The sequence below is a fragment of the Podarcis filfolensis genome, assembly GCF_964270895.1.
Source record: "Podarcis filfolensis genome assembly, chromosome: 4".
Lineage (NCBI taxonomy): Eukaryota > Metazoa > Chordata > Lepidosauria > Squamata > Lacertidae > Podarcis > Podarcis filfolensis.
Window position 1 is genome coordinate 22,431,540 of NC_139607.1, and position 7,747 is coordinate 22,439,286.

The 7,747-nt window shown below is 42.7% G+C and overlaps 1 long non-coding RNA gene across 1 annotated transcript; it reads left to right on the forward strand.

The window, feature by feature from the left end:
- Nucleotides 1-8: 8 nt before the first annotated feature.
- LOC310761334 lies at nt 9-1,066 on the forward strand. The gene is made up of 2 exons (XR_014547398.1): nt 9-207; nt 367-1,066. It is a non-coding gene; the product is annotated as an uncharacterized lncRNA (long non-coding RNA).
- The last annotated feature ends 6,681 nt before the right edge of the window (nt 1,067-7,747 follow it).

Genomic DNA, 7,747 nt, shown 5'->3' on the forward strand with positions numbered 1-7,747 from the left:
CGCCCAGTGTTCCAGTGGTTGTCAAGGGTATCGCCAGGGCTACCAACTCAGGCAGTTTTGTTTTGTTTTCCTTTTTCAGATGCAGGAACTCAAGAGTCCAAGTATTTATATTTTTATTATTGCTTTTATATCCCACCTTTTCTCCAAAGAGCTCAAAGTGGCGTATACAGTTCTCTCCCTCATTTAGTCCCACAACAACCCTGTGAGGTAGTTTAGGCTGAGAGACTAACCTGAGGACACCCAGTGAGCTTCATGGCTGACTAGGAATTTGAATCTTGGTCTCCTAGGTCCTAATCCAACACTCTAACTACTACACCACACTAGCAGGACTAGAATTCTTCTTCTGAATTCCTTTTTTCATTAAAGAGAAGAAACTAGAATGGCTTTGGCAAGCGTTCACCCAGTGATGGGTGGGGTCAAAAACACACATGTGTGCACACAGAGAGACACATCACAGAAACAGTGACCTTTGGTGTGGCCCTGGCCATCGCAATGCTCTTCTTCTTTCTACACTTGATCAGATTGCCATCACGTCCCAAAAAGCATCCCATCTCTGCACAGAGGCCACAGAGGAAGGATATGCATCTCCTCCTTTTGATCTGCAGGTGGTTTCCAGGGCTGCTAAATGGAAAGGAGCCAGCCGACACCTGAACTTTGTGGCACCCCTTCTTTGAATGTATCTGATTATCAATGCATGAGACAGTGCTGCTAACCACAGTCTTGAATTCCTGTCAACTTCCATCAGCAAAACAAAATAAACGAAATTGCACATTTCTGCCAACACCGATCAAGAGCTTCTGAGCAGCACTTCCCTGTCAGCCTTCATAAATACTGGAAAGGACATTCCTGCTTGATTTCCTAACAAGAGACGAGGCAGCAACAAATTATTAACATGTCAATTGTGATATAAGCCCTGGTATGATTCCTGCCTCTCTTACAAAGCTCTGTATTAGGTACAAAACATTATATTGTTTCATTATTTACTGTGTCCTATCTACTTATACTTGGTACCGCAGCATTGGGAATGAGAAGAAACAGCATTAAAACAGGTTCATTCTGATGATTATTAGTTTTATGCGGTCCTTCACTAGAATAGGTTCTAGTTAGTTTGCACAACTGTTGATTGCATTCATTTATTATTTGTTTAAATTCCTGGTTCTGATTGTGCATGCTTTTGTGCTACTGCTTTACTGGTGTGGATCACTGACAGGTCACAAGTTGTTGTCACCTCCTATTCCAATATTCACTTATATAAACTTATATTGCTATAGCTGTTTATTCTAAACATCTTTCAGTACTCTTCATACTCAGTGGTTGATGTGAATATCTACAAATGTAAAGTATAAATGTGATAAACACGTAGTTCATACAGGAACACCATCAGGGAGTGGTGAGTCATTGAACTTTCTTGCTACGTGTAGGTTCAGGGGCAAACCTCACTTGACTCTGTATAAAATGGGCACAATGGCCCCGTTTCACAATCTGATGAAAGGTCAGTTCTGGGGAATGAAGTTTTCATTTGCCTGTACTTAGACAACAGCATTCAAGAGCAGTCTTAGCATTTGTGGAGGTCAAGTCAAAAGAGAGGGCGTCTTCCTGGAAAACATTTTCATCTGCCACATCCCCTATTACCTGTGCTGGGATGATGGTGGAACCATCTGAAGTTCCATGTTGCTAGGCAAGAGACATAGACCAAAACTGGGGGAAAAACTGGGCTGTTGGAATCCATAAGCATGAACAACTCTGACAGATAGTCATTGAGATGTTTGGAATTTCTGTATCTTGGCAAAATTGCTTTAAATAATTACCTGAGCTGGGGCAGGGGTCCAGAGAACACACATGGCATGACTGTCCTTAGTTGATCTCTAGTTAATCACAACTGGATCCCTTGAAGAAGACCTTTGGAGAACAGTCTTGTATGTTGCACCCTTTGTGAGGATATCTACCTATGGCAGTATGGCGTTGATGGATGGGCCAGACAGATGATCCAACTGGAACTTAGAACAACATAGCTTGTAGTTTTCAGGGTGTGAGGCAAAATCCCCACTCCCTGAAATCCCCCCCCCCAAGACTATTCATTAGATATACACCGTTTCTTTATACAATATTGTGTCCTCAATATTTCTGTCACCTGCCATAACTCTGGATACCTCTGCAATAATTAGCTGTCTTACAAGGCAAGTAACAAGACAAATACATGATCATCAAGCACTTTATGTTTTCTCTAGAGAAATCCCTGCTGCCACCTATCAGCATTAGAAGTTGCATGTCAGCTACACATCTATAGCTGATTTTTGAGGCCGATCCTTTAAGGCAGCTGGAGAAAAAAGTTTAGAACACTCTTTTTTTTGCCATTCATTGATCTTTTATTTCTTCTTGTGTTTCTGGTTGTTCTGTCTTTCTTCTTTACTTATTCTAGGGGGATTGTTCTGAATACAAATGAGCTCATATTCGGTGCACTCGAGAGGTAATTAATACTAACAGCAAACGCCCAATTTACACTGCATCTGATGTGTCCCAGTCTTGAGATTCCAAAAGGAGATCTGTTTACCACGCTGTGGGACCCCACAAACAACATGTCAGTTTACGGCATAGTTTTAGCTTTGCTTTGTTCATTTCTGAAACATTTGTGGAACACAACTCTGCAGAGTTACTCCCAGCAAATCAGCATGTGACAATGGCAGAACGGCTGGATCAGGCCAGTGGCCCACCTAGCCCCACATCCTGTTCTTACAGTGGCCAACCAGATGTCCATGGGAAGCCTTCAAGCAGGACCTGAGCACAGGAGCATGCTCGCCCTACTCAGCGGTTTTCAGCAGCTGGCACATAGAGGCATATCATCTCCATTGGTGAAGGCAGAACAGTAGCATCCCGGTTTCTGATTTGATCCTGGAGTGTCTCGCTTTTCCTTAGGACATTCCTATTTGCATCGGACAAATGTTGGAGGGTATGGAGTTATGTGACCCCCAAGCCAAATATCCACCTTTAGAAGACATCTGAAGGCAGCCCTGTACACAGAAGCTTTTTAATGTTTAATGTTTTATTATGTTTTTTATATATGTTGGAAGCTGCCCAGAGTGGCTGGGGCAACTCAGTTAGATGGATGGGATATTATTATTATTATTATTATTATTATTATTATTATTATTAAATAGGATATCCCTATTTTCATTGGAGAAATGTTGACAGGTATGAGGTCCTCCCTTACTTATGCTAGTATTCAGGTAGGCTCATGCTGAAGGAGATGATCCTTCAGATTTCCAAGTGTCCGTGAATGTTAATTCATAACAACAGAGCTTGAGTTTCTGTGAAAGAGGGAGGATAATATGAGTAATGTTCTTCCAATAATAATAAAAAAGACACCAGCAGTGGCTTGGCAAAAACAGCAGATGGATCAGGTACAAAAAATATGTAAAACAGTATAAGGGAGGTTCCCCACCACCACCACTAGAACAGCAGCTTCACATTTTAAAACCCGGACATCATTTGGCATAGTAATGCCAGTCTTATGGAATAGACTGTCTCTTTCTGCACCTCCTCTTTTCCTTAATTTAATCACTCTGAAGTGCAAATCCAGGCAAACGTTAATATTATCTGGCATACTATAAACTTGCATGTGCCTGGTTCCTCACCACTGAAAAGTAAAATGAGAGAAAACCGCCCTTGGAAGCGAGTGAAGAGTCCAAGCTGGTCGTGACAAGCTGTTACTCCAAAGGAATTTGTTTTCCTTCTTTTGGTGAGGTTTTCCCTCTTCTTCTCAAAACTAATGTAAAAACCCTATATAAGCCTCTTTTGGCAGGCACCATAATTGTGTGCCTGATCTTTGATGCAGCACTTCGTCCTACAATTTAAATCCAACATGGAGCAGTTTCTGCTCATGTACGAGGAAACAAATGCATCTTCTGGCAGCCATTAACAGGAACCTCTTCAACCAGGCAGTGCAGGGCAGTATTTATTCCTGGACGCAGAAGGACTTAAGCTGCATCTCTCTTTACAGTCACCTATTAACTGGGCCATATACTATATCAATAAACCACAATTACACTTAGGAAATTTGAAAAGTGAAGCTCAATAAAACCACACAGGCATATTAGAGCTGTGTGGAACACTGACATCCATCTGGTATTTTTCAGCGATTTCTAGTCAATTACTACATTTCATCATCTGTAATCTTCTTTTATCTTTGATTCCTGCTGCTACGGTAATTCTCACTCTGCTACATCTATGGCTTTACTGTGAATTTTTATCACCTATGAGTAAGTGGATTCACATTTTTGTTTGCTAGCATCTTTTTTTAAAAAAACTTGTAGAAGCTAAAAAATAAAAAAGCTTAATTGCAGAGGGAAATGAAACATATTCAAAGATGTTACGGTAAATACGTAAATCACATTGATAGCATTAAGAGAAGCAACAGAACATTGAAACAGCAATAAAATTAAACATCCAGTAAATTAGTATTAGCCAGGGAGGCAACCCCACCTTTTCTTTTTAAATAAAAAAGTCCTGTTCCCTTTTATAAGCATGTATGGAGCCAATTTAAATTTAGAAGATGCATGATAAAGCTTACATTATATAATTTTTCTGTGACAAAAAAACACACATTCTGGCAGCCATCTTATAAACACTTAACTGAGAGTAAGTTTCATTGAACTCAGTGGGGCTTACTCCTGAGTATAGGATCATGTTGTAAGAAATGTAGGCCAGGATCCAAAAAGCTATGCAACTAGTTCCATATTCCTAAGGGACTTTGGGTATGTGTTTCTCCAGCAGCAACACATACCCATTTTACTGATTTTTTAATTGTTAATCACAGGATGTTTCATAGGAAGCAATTGATAAATGAAATGAGATGTATATTGTAGGTGAAAGGTCAGAGGGAATACCTGCAATTTTGAAAAAGTGCCAAGGCTGGGGAAACCCTGCCAGGTGGGCAGGGTATCATCATCATCATCATCATCACCATCAACAACAACAACATGGTTCCCAATGGAGTGTGCCATGTCACAAAAATGGCTGCCACATCTATCAGAGAAGAAAGAAATAGGACCACAAAATAGTGCAGTTGTGCCTCTCTATTGATGGGGGGAAATGCAACTAACACCAGCCACTGCCATGCTCATTCACAGAGAGAAGCTGGTCAAAACAGAAGGAGGGGTGCCATGCTCAATTTGGGGAGGCTGAGCCAGTGCAAACAGAGCAGGAAGAGCAAGCAGTCTCTTGTACATTGTGCATTTTTGAGGATATATTTACTGAGAATTTTGTGGGCACCGTAGGAGGTACTGGTGGTCACAGTAGCACATGTGACCACTGCAATGGAATAAACATACACATCACCCAAACTGTACTCCAGACCTTGTTTTGCATTTATTTAATATTATGCAATAAAATGGTGGGAAAGGGGGAAATAATGTGCTTAGAACTTCTTCCACTGAAGTGAATGAGCAAGCTCTGCAGAAACGCTGTAGGGGTGAATTCAAGAACACATCTCACCCCATAAAAAATGTAGTGTAGACAAACCCTTGCATCTTGTTCCAGCGGTTCTCCTGCATAACACTGACCAAATTCTCTTGTAATGCCATGTTTTGGAACATTGCATTGGCATGAATGATGATATACGCCACTGTAAGCACCCACATGCTGGTAAGTTAAGCAATACTTTGACTGGACTTAACTGTCCAGTGGTCATTTACCTTTTACCTTACCTTGGCCTGGATGCATCATTTCTGTTGAAGCAGCTCACTCCAACTCATTTGCCCTTTCCTCCCCTGTTTCCGTCATAATAATAATAATAATAATAATAATAATAATAATAATAATAATAAATTTTATTTATATCCCGCCCTCCCCAGCCGAAGCCGGGCTCAGGGCGGCTAACAACATAATAATGCAGCACTATTATTAATAATTCCATCTAGAGCTATCATCTGCAAGGAAAGAAAGCACAGCAAATAACTTTAATGCTTCCTTTGAATCATTCCAGGATAATAAAACAAGAAAGAGAGGCAGCATAGGGATTTCTTAATGGGGGAATTATTTTAAAGCAGCAAAATGTCTGTCATTATGATGGGCAGGGTATACATGGAGGGAAGGTCTGTAGATGAACCTCTGAGTACATGCAGTGCGACTCCCTGCATTTCTTTGTTATGTTCCAAAAGAGATTATAGAAACACCGTTTAGAGAATGCAAGCATTATCTTCTTTCTGTTTGCATTGTCACAGTTACAACAAATTGTTTCTTAAGGCTGAGCCTGAGCATGTTGACTAGAATGCCCAAGACCACCCTCTAGTATGTGTAATATTCTCAGTTTGGCTTTTCAACACAGCAAGGAGACTATAGTGATGCTGTTTGCTTAGCATGTTTTCGCCTCATTTGTGTACAGAATTAAGGCATCAGTTCCAATGTCTGTCAAGAGAATGTACTGAGTGGAACAGGAACATTGGAAGCTGTCAGACCAATGGTCCGTCAATACTGTCTATAATAATAATAATAATAATAATAATAATAATAATAATAATTTATTATTTATACCCCGCCCATCTGGCTGGGCCTCCCCAGCCACTCTGGGCGGCTTCCATAGAAACCAAAAATACAGTAAAATATCACACGTTAAAAACTTCCCTGAACAGGGCTGCCTTAAGATGTCTTCTGAATGTCAGGTAGTTGTTTATCGCTTTGACATCTGCTGGAAGGGCGTTCCACAGGGCGGGCGCCACTACCGAGAAGGCCCTCTGCCTGGTTCCCTGTAGCTTTGCTTCTCGCAATGAGGGAACCGCCAGAAGGCCCTCGGCGCTGGACCTCAGCGTCCGGGCAAAATGATGGGGGTGGAGACGCTCCTTCAGGTATACTGGACCGAGGCCGTTTAGGGCTTTAAAGGTCAGCACCAACACTTTGAATTGTGCTCGGAAACGTACTGGGAGCCAATGTAGGTCTTTCAAGACCGGTGTTATATGGTCTCGGCGGCCGCCCCCAGTCACCAGTCTAGCTGCCGCATTCTGGATTAGTTGTAGTTTCCGAGTCACCCTCAAAGGTAGCCCCACGTAGAGTGCATTGCAGTAGTCCAAGCGGGAGATAACCAGAGCATGCACCACTCTGGCGAGACAGTCCGCAGGCAGATAGGGTCTCAGCCTACGTACCAGATGGAGCTGGTAAACAGCTGCCCTGGACACAGATTTGACCTGTGCCTCCATGGACAGCTGTGAGTCCAAAATGACTCCCAGGCTGCGCACCTGGTCCTTCAGGGGCACAGTTACCCCATTCAGGACCAGGGAATCCTCCACACCTGCCCACCTCCTGTCCCCCCAAAACAGTACTTCTGTCTTGTCAGGATTCAACCTCAATCTGTTAGCCGCCATCCATCCTCCAACCGCCTCCAGACACTCACACAGGACCTTCACCGCCCTCACTGGTTCTGATTTAAAAGAGAGGTAGAGCTGGGTATCATCCGCATACTGATGAACACCCAGCCCAAACCTCCTGATGATCTCTCCCAGCGGCTGCATGTAAATGTTGAAAACATGGGGGAGAGGACAGAACCCTGAGGCACCCCACAAGTGAGAGCCCAGGGGTCTGAACACTCATCCCCCACCACCACTTTCTGAACACGGCCCAGGAGGAAGGAGCGGAACCACTGTATGACAGTGCCCCCAGCTCCCAGCCCCTCAAGACGGTCCAGAAGGATGTTATGGTCGATGGTATCAAACGCCGCTGAGAGATCCAGCAGAACTAGGAAACAGCTCTCACCTTTGTC